This window comes from Podarcis muralis, chromosome 4 (genome assembly GCF_964188315.1).
Source record: "Podarcis muralis chromosome 4, rPodMur119.hap1.1, whole genome shotgun sequence".
Taxonomy (NCBI): Eukaryota; Metazoa; Chordata; class Lepidosauria; order Squamata; family Lacertidae; genus Podarcis; species Podarcis muralis.
In genome coordinates this window covers 741,132-759,599 of record NC_135658.1, presented here as the reverse complement: position 1 = coordinate 759,599, position 18,468 = coordinate 741,132, and the positions used below count along the sequence as shown (strand labels likewise).

Sequence of the window (18,468 nt, the reverse complement as noted above, 5' to 3'; positions counted from 1 at the left end):
GCTCCTCCCAGAATCTCGCTAGTGGTTTTGGTTTATCTGGGAACAGGCTGTGGAACTCCTCCACAAGATACCCATCATTGATTGCCTCTGCAGGAACCCACGTGTTTTCTGACCTGGGTTCTCCCTCCCAAGCTACCAAGTACTCCACCTGGCACCCTCACCACCTTGAATCGAGTATTTCCGTGGCTTGCTTGTGGTGTTCCCTCTCCTCTACCTACGGGTGTGTGGTGACTTCTCCCTCCCGCCCCGGGAATTCCCGCCCCTCCCTGTACGGTGAGAGTAGGGACCTATGGAACACCGGGTGTATCTTCATGCTGTCAGGCAACTTGAGCTTGTATGCCACGGGGTTCACCTGCTGTGTTACCTCAAAGGGTCCCAGCCACCTTGGCTGCAACTTCTTGCACCCTCCCTTAAAGGGTAACCCTTGGGTTGAAAATAAGGAAGAGCTGATACAAAATAACGTGATTTTTGGACTTGAGCTGAAAGGAATATTAAGGAATTAAAATCCCCCTAGAGGGGCTTAGTGAAATTACAGGAATGGCTGGAAGAGGGAAAATCCAGGCTGAATTGGACAGAGCATTTGTTCTCTTGGGAAAGTTACAAGGCCAAACTGATGTTTTGGCTACAAATGTTACAACTCTGGACTTAGCAGTAAAGAACATTGAAAGGCAATGGTCTCCGTGTGCCTGGAAACCCTCATTCTCATTGGTGGGGTCTGGTGCGTCACTTCCCCTCCCAGAAGTTCTCTGCCATCAATGGTGGTCACTTGCAAGGGAAAATCCAGGGGCAGCAGGTGGAGTTGGTGCTCCAGAGTGAAGTCTTTGCTGAAGAAATTGCAGGAGCTGTCTGAATCCAGCAGCCCCTCCACCTTGACTGGGTGCCCATTTGGGAGTTCTAGCACCACTTCTATGGCTATAGCTGCCCTGGGAGGGTCTGGCTTGGGCACTTCTATTGGTTGCTGGTGTGCTGGTCCCGGGGGAAAGGTTACCGTTGGCGTAGCCAAAGTCCGGGCCTGGGTCACTAGCCTGGAAACACTTCACAAGGAGCGGGGCGAGGTCCGAAGCAGGAAGCCGGGCGGGGACAAGAACACTGGAGGGTCAGGTCTGGGTCCAGGCAGGAACAGGTACTCAACAACGACGTTGCTCCTGCAACCTGGGACTGGGCTGACTGGCCTTTATCTTCTCTGAGGCCAGGGGCGGTCCCGTCCCCCAGGAGACCCGCCTCTCCTGGCCTTAAGGCGAGCACTCCTCCTGGGAGAAACCAGTTCCCTTCGCCTCTCTGCCCTAAGCCTCTGCAGTTCAGGAGAGGCTGAAGGGTTACTGGGTCCCAGGGGAAGCTCACCTGTAGACACTGAGTCCTCAAGCACCTCTGGGGCCAGAATGGATTCACCTGGTGCCTGCTCCTGAGGATCTGGCACAGGTGCAGGCTCCTCAGAATCTAGGCCTTGCCCCAGTTCAGCCGGCCCTGGAGGCGGGGACTCCTGTGCAGGCTGGGATTCCTCCGGTTCAGCCTCTGAATCGGATTCCCAGGCCATCACACCATCCGCCCTCCCAGGCCCCCCCCTCAATCGAGGGTCTGGACCCGGCTTGCTGGGGTACGCCGCATGGAAATCTCGGAGGCAGGCAGGCACGTGGACGTTGGCTGCTGGTTCCCAGGAACGGTCCTCCGGTCCATACCCCTTCCAGTCTATGAGATACTGTAGCTTTCCCCTGCGGTATCAGGAGCCCAGAATGCGTTCCACCTCATACTCAGTCTCCCCCTGAACCAAAACTGGCTGCGGTCGGGGATGGTTCGGGTGGAACTCATCGGGTGGGGCCACCGGACTCAGAAGGGACCTGTGGAAGACCGGGTGAACCTTCAGGGTTGCGGGCAACTGGAGACAGAATGCCACAGGTGAGACCTGGTCCATGATAGGAAACGGGCCGGTGAAACGGGTGTCCAGCTTCCGCGAAGGTCGAGAGGGGTGGAGGTGGCGAGTGGAGAGCCATACCAGGTCACCGACGTGGAGTTCCGGCCCCACCTGGTGGTGGCGGTCGGCCTGGGCCTTGTACACCTCCTTGGCCTGGTGCAGTTGCTCCATCAATAGCTCTTGCTGGGACTGGAGCTCCTGAAGCCACTCCGTCACCGCAGGGACCACGGATGCCGGCAGCACATCCGGAAACAGCCGTGGATGATAACCGTAACTGGCCTGGAACGGGGTCTGCTGGGTGGACGCATTCACCGCGTTGTTGTAGGCGAACTCCGCCAATGCTAGGTGGTCAACCCAGTCATCCTGTTGGTAGCTGCAGTAACACCGGAGGTAGTGCTCCAGCACCGCGTTCGCCCGTTCCGTCTGGCCATCGGTCTGTGGGTGGTAGGCTGATGAGAGACAGACCTTTGTCCCGAGGGTCTGGTGCAATGCTCGCCAGAACCGGGATGTGAACTGAACGCCCCGGTCGGACACCACACACTCAGGTAGGCCATGCAGGCGGAAGACATGCTGAAGGTACAGCTGAGCGGTTTCCTTAGCTGTGGGTACGGATGGGCAGGGGGCACAGTGCACCATCTTAGTGAAATGGTCGGAGAAAACTAGAAGGCAGGTACAGCCACGAGACGGAGGTAAGTCCACTACAAAGTCCAGCGAAACCGTGTGCCAAGGACGTGGTGGGACTGGCAATGGCTGAAGTAGGCCGGGGGGTGGCTCAGCCTCCTGGGTGGCCAGGAATGCAGCCGGTGGTAGGATCGTGGTGGGTACTGCTTGCTGTACCGTGTCTGCGTTGTCTTCAGGTTTCTGGGACAGGGCATCCGCCTTCTGGTTTTGGGAGCTAGGGATGTAGCGGATCCGGAACTGGAACCGGGAAAAGAACAACGCCCACCGGATCTGCCTTTGGTTCAGCTTGCGGGTGGTCTGGAGGTACTCCAGGTTCTGGTGGTCGGTTCTCACCTCCACTGGGTGTCGTGCCCCCTCAAGATGGTGGCGCCAGACCTCAAAGGCCACCTTGATGGCCAGTAGTTCCCGCTCCCACACAGTATAGTTACGCTCTGCTGGAAGGAGCTGGTGGGAATAGAAGGCGCAGGGTAAGAGTGGCGCATCAGGTCCGTACTGCTGAGACAAGAAGGCACCGAGAGCCGTACTGGAGGCGTCGGTCTCTACCACAAAGGGTCGAGAGGGATCAGGATGTTGCAAGATTGGCGCTCTCTGGAAACAGGCCTTCAACCCCTGAAACGCCTCCTCTGCCTCCTTGTCCCAGGAAAACGGCGTCTTGGGGCGCAGTAGCTGGGACAACGGGGTGGTGCAATGAGCATAATCTGCAATGAAGGTCCGGTAATAGTTGGCGAACCCCAGGAATCGCTGTAGGTCCTTGCGGTTCCAAGGTGCCGCCCATTCCTGAACCGCTGCCACCTTCCCAGGATCCATCTGCACCCCATCTGGAGAGAGTCGGTGACCAAGGAAGTCCGCTGACCGCTGATGGAACTCGCACTTGCTGAGCTTCGCATACAGGCGGTGCTCCCGCAAGCGCTGCAGCACGGTCCGGACATGACCCTCGTGACGAGCCGGGTCACGGGAGAAAACCAGAATGTCATCCAAGTACACCACCACGTACTTGTCTAGCAAGTCTTGGAACACGTGGTTGATGTATCGTTGGAACACAGCAGGCGCGTTGCACAATCCGAAGGGCATAACCAGGTATTCGATCTGCCCGTACCGAGTCCCGAATGCTGTCTTCCACTTATACCCAGCTCGGATCCGAATTAAATTGTAGGCCCCCCGGAGGTCTAGCTTGGTGAACCCCTGCGCCCCTTGCACCCGCTCCAGCAACTCCGAAATAAGGGGCAAGGGGTACCGGTCTGGGATGGTAATTTTGTTCAGGGCCCGGTAATCATGGCAAAGGCGAAGCTCCCCACATTTCTTCTTAACGAAGAGCACTGGTGCAGCGGTGGGCGAGGTAGAAGGCCTAATGAAACCACGCTCCAGGTTCTTGCGCAGGAAGTCCTGCAAAGCTTCGCGCTCTGGCTCTGTTAGAGAGTATAAGCGACTCACCGGCAGGGGCGCTCCGGGCTGGAGGTCTATGCCGCAGTCAAAAGACTGATGCGGCGGCAGCTGGTCTGCCCCCCGTTACTCGAACACGTCTTGGTAGTCCCGGTACTCGGCGGGGAGCGTGGATGCAGCCTCCTCAGTGGGTGCGGCTGCTAGCATCTTGGACCAAGCATGGGGACATGGGTCTGGAAAGTGCACAGTCTGATTGACCCAGTCAATCTGAACATTGTGAGCCTCCAGCCAGTCCATCCGAGCACCAGGGGGAACCGGGGCATGGAGGCAATGTCAAAAGTTCGCACCTCCCGGTGCTGCTGGAGACACAGGACCAAGGGCTGGGTCTCCCAAGTGACGGCACCCGAACGCAGGAGCCGTCCGTCAATTGCCTCCACCTGTACTGGTTCTGGCTTGTTCTGAAGTGGCACCTGATGATGAGCGGCAAAGGCAGTGTCCATATAGGAGCGGGTTGCCCCCGAATCTACCAGCGCGTGGGTAAGAATCCAGGTAGAGACGCACTGGAACCATGAGATGTTGCAATTCCGGACTTCCGGTTAGCGCCATCGTCTAATGGCGGGTCTCCCTCGGCGCTCCTGAGGGAGATCTGCTTCGCGGGTTCGGGTCCTGCAGCTACGGCACAGCGGGGACCCCTAAAAATCACAGGCACGAAGCCTGTGAACCGGAGACTCGGCGGGCACCTTTGCGCCCCCCCGAAGCTGTGAAAGAGCCTTTTTAAAGGCTCCGGAACGGCAGCGGGTGTGTGGCGCGGTGCTGAGAGTCGCTTGTACCCAGCCTGCGAAGTGAAGCCGCGTCGCTATTGACGGAGAGCGCTGACTTCTTCCTTCAATTTGGAACTAAAAGAAACTACTACCCGTGAGTAGGAGAAGGGAACAATAATTGGAATTCGTAGTCAAATAATCGAATTCGGACACTGAGACGGGAAAGGATCAAAAGGAAGTCTGCCTTCCCGCTCTGCAGCAAGATCAAAGCAAAGGATTGGTAAGCTTTAACTTTGAAATTCTTTTCTGGATTAAGAGATCCATCGTGTAAGAGACTGAGACCTTTCCCCTGCGGGCAGGAGCGGGGGAAAAGTGATATTGCCTTTGAATTCTCCCTGTCTTTTTGAAGTTTTGGACAATATTGTGCTGTACCCTGACTCTGGAACGGACTGCCGGAGAAAGGAAGCCGGCTGTGGATTGTTGCAACAAAGTAACGAGGTGTTTCAAATTGAAAGCTACATTTTAAGTATAAAGATACACTTTCCCAGGAACTTAAAGGACTTATTGACTGTGTCTTAAACTTGGTGAAATTAATATTGCGGACCTTTGCAAGGACTTGGGAACTTGTGGGACTTTTATTTACTTAAAAGGACAACCTCCATTTTAGAATTTTTGCTTTGACTGTAATAGATGTTCTCGCCCCCTAGAGGAGAACTGGCTGGTTTCAGCAACAAGTGAAACTTAATCTGCTGAATTGCTGGGAAAAAGAAATTGGACTGTGGGAATGACCTTGGCTCTAAGATAGTGGTATGGCAAATGATCAAAACAAAGGAGAGCCACAGGAGAAAACTTTAAGATCTGGCAAACAATATAAAATAGATACATTTATGAAAAGAAGGGCCTCTACATCCGGACCATCTGGGGCAAGTGCAAATCCACAGGAAAAGACAAAAGTCATGTCTGAAGAGGCACTTGCAAAAGCTTTGGGTAAAATCAACGAATCCCTGGATCAGCTAAAAAAGCAAGGTGCGGAAACAAGTAAACAAGTTGCTGAAACAAATAAGACTGTTGCTGAGATATCAGGGAAAATTGACTTAAACACTAAAAGTATAATTGATTTGGGAAACAAAGTTAACACCAACACAGAATCAATTGGGAAACTACTTGAGGAAGCATCCACCACTCGAAAGATTGCTGAAGAAGCGAAAGAAATTGCAACGGCTACTGACGAAAAAATCTCTCCAGTTTTTAGGAAATTGGGAGAACATGACTTGGCATTGTCCATGATTGAGATGCAAAGGAAGGAGAGGAATCTTAGGATCCGGGCAATACCCGAGAGTGAAGGAGACAATTTAGTGGACTTCTTAACAAAAGAGTTCTCTGATTTCTGGAAACAGGAACTGGAACAAGAAGAATTTAAGATAGAGAGTGCTTTCAGACTGGGTGCAAGACAAAGAAAGAACAAGGTAAGAGACTGCTTGGTAACACTAAGATCTAAAGAAGAGAGAGATAAAATATTGAACCTGCACTACCAAAGAACTTTGCGAATTGAAGATTCCTTTGTGGAAATTTTTAGAGACATTCCTAAGCACATCTTGGACGCAAGAAGTCAGTACAAAGATTTAGTGATATTACTGAAGAAGAACAGCGTGCTCTTCAGGTGGGAATATCCTCAAGGCCTTTCCTTCAAGTACAAAGGGAAGAAAAGGAAAATAAAAACTGTGGAAGAGAAAGATAAGTTTTTGGAGCAACACGAAGAGGACCTCTACAAAGGGGCGGAATCACAACAAAATTATCCAGGAAGAGGAACTTTGGACAAAGACAAGTTACCATTGAGAGGGACACCACCGACAGAAGAAGAAGAACAACTCGGAGCAGTAGGAGGAGAAGAGAAATAACCCCATCATGGCTTTGCGATTGTTAAGCTGGAATTGTAACGGTCTAAACATCCCCCGAAAAAGAAAAAGTGTATTTCACATCTTGAAAAAAGAACAATTGGACTTGATTTGTTTACAGGAGACGCATGTGACGAGGTCACATAGAAAATTACTTACAAACAAAAGATTGGGTCAAGAATTTATTTCTTCAGACAAGGTAAAGAAAAGAGGAGTGGTAATCTATGTAAAAGAAAAATGGCAACCGAAATTAATTTTTAAAGATGAACATGGAAGATATTTAGCTGTCGAAATCCAAGTTCAAGGAGAAAAATTTTTGATTGTGGGAATATATGCACCAAATGAGGGGAAGGTGGAATTTTATAAGAAACTTCATGAAGCTTTGATGGACTTTATGGACATAAATTTAATTTTGATGGGAGACATGAATGGAGTTGTATCTACTAATATGGACAAATCCCAAAGACAGACAATTACTAAGGAGGGAAGACTACCAAAAATCTTTTTTGAAATGACTGACAATATGGATTTAGTGGATATTTGGAGGATAAAGCACCCACTTGAAAGAGAGGGAACCTTCTTTTCTGAAGCTAAAATGACATGGACCCGAATTGACCAAATTTGGATAACTAGAGGAATGGCGCCAAAGATAAAAAAAGTGGAAATCTGCCCAAAAACCTGCTCCGACCATAATGCAATAAGGATGGACATGAATTTAACAACAACTGGTACCTTCAGATGGAGGATGAATGACACCTTGTTTAGGGATGAGGAATTTTGCAAGAAGGCTATGAAAACCTTGAAAGACTATTTTGAAATCAACATGAGGACCAACGTAGAGAAAAGAATAATCTGGGACGCAAGTAAGGCCGTCATGAGAGGATTTTTGATACAACAGAATGTAATCAAAAAGAAAAGCCAGAATGAGAAGAAAGAAAGAATTTTGGAAAAAATAAGAGAAGGAGAGAAGAAATTAAGATCAAAACCAAAATCACAGGACATACTGAAAGAAATTAAATTATATCAGACACAATATATGGAGCTGACAAATCAAGAAATAGAATGGAAAATTAAGCAAATGAGACAAAAGACTTTTGAATCAGCTGATAAATGTGGGAAATTGCTGGCTTGGCAAATAAAGAAGAGACAAAAATTAAATACGGTTACACATTTAGAAGTGGAAGGAAGGAATATTTATAAACCAACAGAAATTAGAGATTGCTTCCAGAAATACTTTAGTCATCTATATAAACAAGGTCCTCAGAGTGATGTAGAAATAGAATCGTTTTTGGAAAAAAATGGACTGAGAAAAATTTCACAGAAAAATAAAGAAATTTTGAATCAGAAAATAACAGAACAAGAAATAGAAGGTGCCATTCAAAATATGACATTGGGCAAATCTCCAGGACCGGACGGACTAACTTCCAGATACTATAAGACTTTGAAGGAGGGGTTACTACAGCCTTTGTTGGAAGTATGCAATGAGATTTTGGAGGGAAAAAAGGCACCCGATACGTGGAAAGAAGCATATATCACCCTTATACCGAAGATAGAGACGGAAAAGACCCAACTTAAAAACTACCGCCCTATCTCCTTATTAAATGTGGATTACAAAATTTTTGCTGACATTTTAGCAAAAAGGTTGAAAATAGTGTTGATGGAGGAGATTCATAGAGATCAGGCAGGCTTTCTACCGAAAAGACATTTATCAGACAATGTAAGGAATATAATAGACATTTTGGAAATGCTAGAAGTGAACATTAACACTAAAGCAGTCTTGATATTTGTGGATGCCGAGAAAGCCTTCGACAACATTTCTTGGAATTTTATGATGAAGAACCTTCGGGGAATGGGGGTAGGCAAAGGGTTTGAAAATGGTATAGGTGCGATATATTCAGAACAAAAAGCAAAACTTATTGTAAATAACGTGGTTACAGATGAACTAAAGATAGAAAAAGGGACACGTCAGGGGTGCCCAATCTCTCCATTGCTTTTTATATCGGTCCTGGAGGTGCTGTTAAATATGATTAGGAAGGACCAGTTGGTTAAAGGTGTACAGGTCGGAGCGAAACATTATAAACTGAAAGCATTTGCAGATGACCTGGTACTTACTTTGCAAGAGCCTGAATCTAGTACAAAGAAAGTTTTAGAATTAATTCAAGATTTTGGTCAGGTTGCAGGATTTAAGCTGAACAAATTAAAAACGAAAGTATTGGGGAAAAACCTAACATCAGTGGAAAAAGAAAGGTTTCAGAATGAGACGGGGTTAACGGTGGTTAAGAAAGTGAAATACCTGGGTGTTAATATGACTTCAAAAAATTTGAATTTATTTAAAGATAATTATGAGAAATGTTGGAGTGAAGTCAAAAGAGATCTAGAAATTTGGTCAAACATGAAGCTTTCCTTGTTGGGCCGAATAGCAGTTATTAAGATGAATGTGTTGCCTAGAATGTTGTTTTTGTTTCAAACTTTGCAAATATTGGACAAGATGGACTGTTTCAAGAAGTGGCAGAAAGACATATCTAAATTTATCTGGCAGGGCAAAAAGCCCAGAATAAAATTTAAGATTTTAACTGATGCAAAAGATAGAGGGGGGTTTGCCCTGCCGGATTTAAAACTTTACTATGAATCAGCAGCTTTCTGCTGGTTGAAAGAATGGCTGCTTCTTGAGAACACTGACATTTTGGATTTGGAAGGGTATAACAATATGTTTGGGTGGCATGCATATCTTTGGTACGACAAGGTTAAAGCGCATAAAGGGTTCAAAAACCATATTGTCAGGAAAGCATTATATAATGTCTGGATTAGATATAAAGATCTGTTGGAAAGTAAAACTCCAAGGTGGCTGTCACCAATGGAGGCCAAGGCCATCAAAAAATCTAATATGGAGGCTAAATGGCCAAGATATGGAGAAATTTTGGAACAAGAAGGGGACAGATGGAAACTGCAAAGTTTTGAAAAATTAGAAGGGAAAGTGAGAGATTGGCTTCATTATCATCAAATAATGGAAGTGTTTAAAACAGATAGAAAAATTGGCTTCCAGGTGGGGAAATCAAAGCTAGAAACTGAATTGTTAGAACCCAGTACTAAGAATTTGTCAAGAATGTATAGTTTGCTGTTGGAATGGAACACACAAGATGAAATGGTTAAGTCTGCAATGATTAAGTGGGCACAGGACATTGGTCATAATATTTTGTTTGCTGACTGGGAAAGGTTGTGGACCACAGGTATGAAATTTACGGCGTGTAATGCCTTAAGAGAGAATATTATGAAAATGATATATAGATGGTACATGACCCCAGTCAAGCTTGCAAAAATTTACCATTTGCCCGACAACAAATGCTGGAAATGTAAAGAAATTGAAGGAACATTCTTTCACCTTTGGTGGACGTGCCCAAAGATCAAGGCCTTCTGGGAAATGATCTATAATGAAATGAAGAAAGTACTTAGGTACACCTTCTCTAAGAAACCAGAGGCCTTCCTCCTGGGCATTGTCGGCCAATTGGTGTTAAAGAAAGATAGAACATTTTTTATGTACGCTACAACAGCAGCAAGAATACTCATCGCAAAGCACTGGAAGACGCAAGAACTACCCACCGTGGAAGAATGGCAACTGAAGGTGATTGATTATATGGGACTGGCGGAAATGACGAGCAGAATCCGTGACCAGGGAAAAGATACGGCGCAGGAAGATTGGAAAAAGTTTAAAGAGTATCTTAAAAAATATTGTAAGATAATTGAAGTTTAGAAAAATGTTGGATTGGATATTAAGGGGTTAAAAGCAGCAAGGGATAATTGGAAGAAAACAACTGATATTGAAATTACTTTAAGAATAGGGAAAAGATTTGCTGAAATTTGAGTATGAAATTAGAATACAGAAAGGGAAGGTATGAGGAAGTCGCGAAAGTAAGCTTAAAGAAAGTTACAATTGAGCTTATATGTGTTTTATTTTTTGTATTTCTATGTTATGTTCTTTTTTCTTGTTTTTGTTTTTCTTTTTTCTGTTTTTTTGTTATGATGTTTGTTAAAATTCTAATAAAAATTTAATTTAAAAAAAAAAAGAGATGTTGCAATTCCACTGGTGAGGGCCCCTCTTGAATGGTTTGGGACCCCAGGGGGCTAGGGCCTTCGGCTACCGAGGTTGGCGGTTTTCCTGCGACTGGCATCTTCTTGGGACAGGATCGGGCGTAATGTCCACTCCCACCGCAGTAAAGACACAGGTTCCCCTCCTGACGCCGCGTCTTCTCCGAGGGGGAGAGGCGAGGTCGCGCAGCCCCGAGCTGCGTTGGCTCGTCCGGCAACTCGGCTTTGGGCGTGGACCTGCTGGGAAGGACTGGAGCCAGGAGCCGGGGGTGCTGGTGGTCCCGGGCCTGGCGACGGTCCTCCTACCGATCGTCTATCTGCAGGCTCCGCTGAATAAGGGCGTCCAGCGTGGTGGGATGATCCATCATGGCCAACTGGTCCAGTATCTCGTCTGACAGTCCCTCAAGATACTGGTCCCAAAGTGCAGAGTCATTCCAAGACAAGTCTTGCGCCAACAGCCGAAATTCCATGGTGTAGGCGGCTGCAGTGGACTTGCCCTGTTTCAAACGCCTAATTGCCCGGTTGGCTTGACTCTCCTTCTGGGGGTTGCCGAATGTGGCCTCCAAATGGTTGCAAAACCCCATATAGTCTGTCAGCAAGGGGGAGTCTTGCCTGAGCAGCGGCAATGCCCACTTGGCCGCCTGGTCCTTTAACAAACTGATCAAAAAGTGCACCTTGGTGCGGTCGTCAGGGAAGTTCCGGGCTCGCCCCTGAATATACAACTTGGCCTGGGCAAGGAACATGGGAAAGCTGGCCGGGGCCCCATCAAATTTCTCTGGCAAGGCAACTGGGTACTTGCCTGGAGCTGGGGCGTCGGCCACAGGAGCCGGTAGGGCGTCCAACCACTGCTGAAGTGCCGTAACCGCATCGCTGAGCTGCTGCACGGTGTGAGTCAAGGCCTGGTTCTCCCGGGCCAATGCCACCAGCGCAGCTGCCTGGTCGGCCATGGCTTCTGGCTCTTCCCGAATGCACCCCAACAAAGGGGGAGTGCGGGTGTGGCGGGAGCAAACTGTGCTGGTCCCGGGGGGAAGGTTACCGTTGGCGTAGCCAAAGTCCGGTCCTGGGTCACTAGCCTGGAAACAGTTCACAAGGAGCGGGGCGAGGTCCGAAGCAGGAAGCCGGGCAGGGACAGGAACACTGGAGGGTCAGGTCTGGGTCCAGGCAGGAACAGGTACTCAACAACGACGTTGCTCCTGCAACCTGGGACCGGGCTGACTGGCCTTTATCTTCTCTGAGGCCAGGGGCGGTCCCAGCCCCCAGGAGACCCACCTCTCCTGGCCTTAAGGCGAGCACTCCTCCTGGGAGAAACCAGTTCCCTTCGCCTCTCTGCCCTGAGCCTCTGCAGTTCAGGAGAGGCTGAAGGGTTACTGGGTCCAGGGGGAGACTCACCTGCAGGCACTGAGTCCTCAACCACCTCTGGAGCCAGAGTGGATTCACCTGGTGCCTGCTCCTGAGGATCCGGCACAGGTGCAGGCACTTCAGATCCAAGACCCTGCCCCAGTTCAGCCGGCCCTGGAGGCGGGGACTCCTGTGCAGGCTGGGATTCCTCCGGTTCAGCCTCTGAATCGGATTCCCAGGCCATCACAGCTGGCTTGGCTGCTGCCCCCGCTGATTGGCAGCCAAACATTGTCGTTTCCCTGTGCCTGCCCCTTTCCCCCCTCCTCCTCACAGCCAGCAGCTCCCACCATCCCTTGCCAGGCCTTTCTTTGCGGGGCAGACCCTGGCAAAATGTCCTGGCCGTTGGCAGAGGAAACACTTCTTGGTGGTTTTCCAATCCTTTCCCTCCCTCTTCTGACCTTCACTGGAGTTTGAAACCTCGCGCGCACGCGCACGCCATCTATTTCCATTGGCTCAGCCGCCTGGGAAGGCTGCCTCGGCATTTCAGGAATGCGGTAGTCATGGCAACATTCCCCTCTCACTTCACGCTTCTCCTGAGCCCGCGCTTCCTGTCTTACTCCAATCGCAAGCACAGCCTTGGTCAGCTGGTCCATCAACTGCGGGCGGGGCGCACGGGAGAGCTCGTCCTTCACAGTTGGGGACAACCCCTCCTCAAACAACATTTGAATGGGTTCAGAGTCCAGATCCCACCCGAGCCGGTGGATCAACATCACAAAGCGCGACCAATAGTCTCTAACTGATTGGCTCCCCTGCTTGCACCCCATCAATTCCCGTCGAGTCACATTTTGCTCCACTTCACTGGAATACATTGCATCCATCGCCTGAAAAAAATTCCTAAGGTCCTTCAAGGCAGCATTTTGCGTCGCCATTAGGGGCCTGATCCATTCCCGGGCCCCATCCTGTAGATGCCCAACAATATAGGCCACCCTCTCCCCATCATCCACAAAGTCATCATGCTGCAGTTCCAAAGCGTACTCTATTTCCGTTCGGAACGCGTTGTAGTCCTGGGGCTTCCCCCCAAACTTGTGTACCAGTCCCGGTACCTTCCTTGCGACAGGGGTGGGTCTGACCTGTGCATCGTGAGCCCGCCTTTCGTCCAACCGTGCCGTCAGGAGAGCCACATGCTGTTCCAAATCTCGGGTCCTCTCCACCAGATTTTGCACTCCAGCTGCTTGCTCCATTCCTCTGGCTTCTCCGGTTTGGCTCATTATGCTGGCTGCCTGTCGCTGCGCACAAGCAACGTCGGCGACTGACGGATTGCTGTAATGGTTATAGGGGTTGCTCGTGCATAAGTTGCCGCCGCTCCTGGCTAGGTTACCTGGTTAAACCCTTTCTGTCTGGACAGCCCTTCACTTCGTGGCTGTTTCAGTCACGGGCAAAATCCGTCAGTGGGCGTTTCTTGAACCTCTTCCAGCAAAGAAGTTCTTTGACGCCAAGTCTCCGCCTACTCTCCCTGCGCGGAAGTCTTCTGCGCAGGGTGGGTGTGGGCAGCGGAGGACCCGTGCTCTCCCCGCTGGTCTCCGGCGAGGAGTCCTGGAGCCCCCTCGCCGATTCCCCCATCTGCCCCCCTTCTCCACTGGTGTTACGCTGATTTCCTTCCCCAGCAGATGGGCTGCATCTCTCCCTGCTGGGCCCCTCTCCAGCATCGCTTTGGAAGCCTTGCCTCCGCCTCTAGCTCCGATGGCAGTTCCCTGACAGGTATCTCCCATTATTTTCACATAATCTAAGTGTTTATTCAGGTGAGGCTGAATGAAACATATGAGTTCACTTACCCATGTTACGGAAATGACGGGGGGGGGGGTATCTTTATAGTTGTTGCAATGTTACAAATATTAGGCCTGAATGTATGCTTTTGACTTGACAGTGCAGGGAAGATACCTAGCTTTATAAATTTGTAGAAAATCCATAACTTTAACCGACTCTCCTCATTCCAATATCATTTTAACCCTGCAAGAAAGGTGAATTTGGGCTCCACCTCCCTCCGTGAACCAAGAAGCAGGAAGCCACGTAGGCAGCCGGGAGAGGGCATGTTTCCCCAAGCCTGAGAGCACATACACGGCCCCCCACCCAGGGAGTGACGGGGGGGGGGGCAACAATAGACATCCACAGAGGCAATTTAGCAAGTCCGGTGTTCTGAAAGCCCATTTCCAGACAAGTCCTGAGGGCAAGGAGATGCCAAGGGATTCATTGTTCTTTTGGTGATGGGCACTTAAGAGATGTTGTGAGCGGTGTCTGGTCCCTGCGGAACTTAGAATCATAGAGTTGGAAGAGACCACAAGGGCCATCGAGTCCAACCCCCTGCCAAGCAGGAAACACAATCAAACTTGTGTATATCTTATATCCCCTCCTCCTTTGTGATGTAGTATGGGCCTATTCATGATGCCCTGTGAAATGTACTCTGGGTAAAAGTCAAGGTAACCCCCTTTGTTCTGGGTTCTTGCTCCTGTGGGGACCTGTTGGGCAACAATAAAGATCAAGGTCTACTGACCGCTGTTTTGCTCCAAATTACTTGGCTGGAACTTCCTTCTTTTACCGACCTCATGGATCCATGAGGGACTTGCACCCGACTGGCTGGGCTGATGAGTCGTCTCTCCACCTGGAATTTTCCATAACACCCATAAAGCTGAGAAATCGTACCATACTCAGCTTATGGATCTCAACCCCAAGAAACCCTACACAGAGTAGCTGCTTTTCCCCAATTTCTTAGCTAGCAATAACTGATATTGAGAAGGAAGAAGAGAGAGAGGGGTAGGCATCCTTTCAGCAATGCTGCCCCGCTCCAGTTTGCCTCTGTCAGCCCCCGGTGCCCCTTTCCTGTGGCCCCTGAATGGCTCTCTCCTCATCCGCCTGTCTTGGGAGACAATGGAGGACGGCTCAAGCGGTGGGGAGATTGCAAGGCCTGCTGGGGCAGCTGGCTGCTGTGACGGACAGCAGAGCCAGAGCAGAGTCTGGGGGTGCAATGCCTCACCATTCCACCAGGGGGTCAGAGCCTCTTTCTGATTGGCTACCCAGAGGGGGGTGGCGCCAGCACTTTTGGAGGGAAAATGAGCCGTTTCTGAGGGGATTTGAGATGAGAGAGAGGGAAGGTTGGGAGAAGATGGGGATGAGGAGAGGGAGGGAGGGAGGGAGGGAGAAGTGGCTCTGATGAATATCTATGGAGCCAGAGGAAGGAGCCTCACAGCTGAGATGGGGAGACCATGTTGAGGGTCTGAAGGGAGTATTCAGATGGGAGTGAAGCTGGAGGGAGAAGCTGTGGGAAGACTCTCTTCTTCTTCTGGGGTCTCCTTCCAGTCAGGAGGAGAGAGATCTTCTAGGAAAAGGAGATTCCCAAGTCCGTGGCAAGGGCTGAGAGGATCCCCTGGGTCTGCCATACAAAGGAAAATACCTCAGGAGTGGGATTGCTAAGAGAGAGGGGAAGCGAGGAAAAGTGGCCCCTCGCTGGGAAGGAAGCTGGGCTGTGTCCAAAGTACCTCACGGAAAGACCCCTCATAACTAAGGGAGGGGATGAGAGAGGAGCAGAAGAAAGAGAGTTCAGCCTTTCACCATCTATTCTGGGAACCTGAACATCTCCCTGAAGTGCAGCAACTGAATTGGAGGGAAGCTGTGCCTGCAGAGCCGTGTTTAATCCTGAGACATTTAGCTGAAGTAATAAGTTAACTTCTACCTGAAAGAACACATCTCCTGTCTTCACTTTGTTTCACCATTCTCTTTTTTGTGAATAAAACTTTCCTTGTCTCATTATCTCCTGCCAGAGACTCCCTGGATCACAGTTTCCCTCACACAAGACGCCTGGATTTAATTTGGGACAATTAGCAGGGAGACTCTGCTGCGCAGGGGACACCGGACTGAGTAGCAGGACATGCGAAAAGGATCTCAGGGTCTTGGTGGATCCCAAGCTCCACCTGAGTACACTGCTTAATGCAGCCGCAAAGAAGGCAAATGTTCTTCTCGGCTGCATCCACAGAAGTCCATCGTGTCCAGATGGAGGGAAGTCCGAGTCCTGCTCTCTTCTGCCGTGGTCAGAATCCAGAGCTGGAATCCTGTGCAAAATTCCGGATGCCATGATTCCAGTTTCTTAAATTTGGTTTGCTTAGGGAATATCTATCCCTTTTGATCTTGCAGAGCTTTGAAGTAGCCTCAGAAGCTGCCTTCTGCTGAGCCCGACCAAGGGCTCCCTCTAACCCTGTATAGTCCACACTGACTGGCAGCAGCTCCCCCCAGTTTCATCCAGGGGTCTCATCCAGCCCTTGTGGGAGATGCCAGGGGCTGACCCGGGGACATTCTGCATGCCAAGCAGATGCTCTGGGTTCCCCATATTTCACTAGCCTTTCAACGTTATTCTATTATCAACCGTGGAGATTCCGCCTGCCTCTTTCCAAAGGAGAAAACTCACCTGATTAAAGAATTTGAGGTGATGCATCATTTGTATACTTTTTATGAGTTCTATGTTTTCAATATCCCTGAGATCTCTCTCTTGAAGGGCGGTATATCAATTCAATTAACAACAACAATTATTATTATTTATTCATTTATACCTCGCCCATCTGGCTGGTTTTTCCCAAGCCACTCTGGGCAGCTTCCAACAAAATATTAATACAATAGTCCATCAAATATTAAAAGCTTCCCTAAGCATAACAACCATCCATTTTTAGTCCATTGAGTTAGAAATTCAGCATTTCTGGGAGGGGAAATGGCATACTATTGAGTGTTTGCATAGAAACATGCTTAAGAAAGTTTTGGTTATTCATGATGAGAATAGGATTTATTTATTTTGACCTTCGCTTGGTTCCTCCTTGGCAGCCAGTGCAATGGTTTCAGCAGGCTGGAACTCAGGACCCGCTGCCTTGAGGGACATCTAAGAGCAGTTGGGCAGGGAAAGGTCTCCCTTGGGAGGTGGTGGACTCTCCTTCCTTGGAGGTTTCTCAGCAGAGATCGGACGGCCATCTGCCATGGATGCTTTAGCTGAGATTTCTGCATTGGACTAGATGACCCTGGGATCCCCTCCTATCTCTCCACTCCTGAATTCCAGGAGGAGCTTCCTTGCCTCCTGCAAAGCCCTTTTCCCTGCAAGCTCTTCCTCTGGTTTCTGGCCAAGGGAGGGAGATGCTCAGAGTCCAGCCAAGAGCCAAAGGCCCCCCCCCCAAAGGGGCCGAGGGAGATGCCCAGAGCCCAGCCAAGAGCCAAAGGCCCCCCCCCAAAAGGGACCGAGGGAGATGCTCAGAGCCCAGCCAAGAGCCAAAGCCCCCCCAAAAAAAGGGACCAAGGGAGATGCTCAGAGCCCAGCCAAGAGCCAAAGGCCCCCCCAAAAAAGGGACCAAGGGAGATGCTCAGAGCCCAGCAAGAGCCAAAGACCCCCCCAAAGGGACCGAGGGAGATGCTCAGAGCCCAGCCAAGAGCCAAAGGCCCCCCCAAAAGGGACCGAGGGAGATGCTCAGAGCCCAGCCAAGAGCCAAAGCCCCCCCCAAAAAAGGGACCAAGGGAGATGCTCAGAGCCCAGCCAAGAGCCAAAGGCCCCCCCAAAGGGACCGAGGGAGATGCTCAGAGCCCAGCAAGAGCCAAAGATCCCCCCAAAAAAGGGACCAAGGGAGATGCTCAGAGCCCAGCCAAGAGCCAAAGACCCCCCCAAAGGGACCGAGGGAGATGCTCAGAGCCCAGCAAGAGCCAAAGACCCCCCAAAAGGGACCGAGGGAGATGCTCAGAGCCCAGCCAAGAGCCAAAGACCCCCCCAAAAGGGACCGAGGGAGATGCTCAGAGCCCAGCCAAGAGCCAAAGGCCCCCCCCCCAAAAAGGGACCAAGGGAGATGCTCAGAGCCCAGCCAAGAGCCAAAGGCCCCCCCAAAAGGGACCGAGGGAGATGCTCAGAGCCCAGCCAAGAGCCAAAGACCCCCCCAAAAGGGACCGAGGGAGATGCTCAGAGCCCAGCCAAGAGCCAAAGGCCCCCCCAAAGGGACCGAGGGAGATGCTCAGAGCCCAAACAAGAGCCAAAGGCCCCCCCCCCAAAGGATCCCTTGCCAAAGGCGGAGCCAGGGAGAAGCTGCCCCCTTAGAGCCATTCAAAATGACAGAAATTAATAGAAATCAGAGTTCTGCCCTGGCTAAGTGAGTGTGCAATGTAAGGGGGGGGGGCTGAGCTGGGGGGACTCGGCCTTGCAAGGGTTAAAGGGAACCGAGCTGCCTTCCTAGAGAGGACAGGAAGCGGGGGGGGGCAGGTCCTCCAGAGCCAAGGCCCCTCCCTCCCCAGTCCTTTCCTGCTTGGGTGTCTCTCCTGCAAGGGCTGCCTCGCTCTCCCCTCCTGGGATCTGGTGAGTCTCCTCTCTCCCCCCGCCCCCAGAGGGTGCAGTGGGGAGACGGTGGGGGTCCCA

At 50.3% G+C, this 18,468-nt stretch overlaps 2 protein-coding genes across 16 annotated transcripts in view; one reads left to right on the top strand and one right to left on the bottom strand.

The window, feature by feature from the left end:
* Positions 1-18,468, bottom strand: part of LOC114589686 (uncharacterized) — a 386,543-nt gene that overhangs the window by 82,361 nt on the left and 285,714 nt on the right. The gene's annotated exons all lie outside the window — the stretch shown is intronic.
* LOC114589761 (uncharacterized) overlaps positions 1-18,468 on the top strand; it is a 498,312-nt gene that overhangs the window by 393,736 nt on the left and 86,108 nt on the right. The window contains exon 1 of one of the 6 annotated variants that reach the window (XM_077927916.1): positions 18,233-18,408. The exons of 4 other annotated variants lie outside the window; for them this stretch is intronic. The gene's annotated coding sequence lies outside the window, so the exon portion shown is untranslated. Of the gene's footprint in view, positions 1-18,232; positions 18,409-18,468 lie in introns of those variants that run through there. One more of the 6 variants, XM_077927912.1, reaches the window with a different exon arrangement.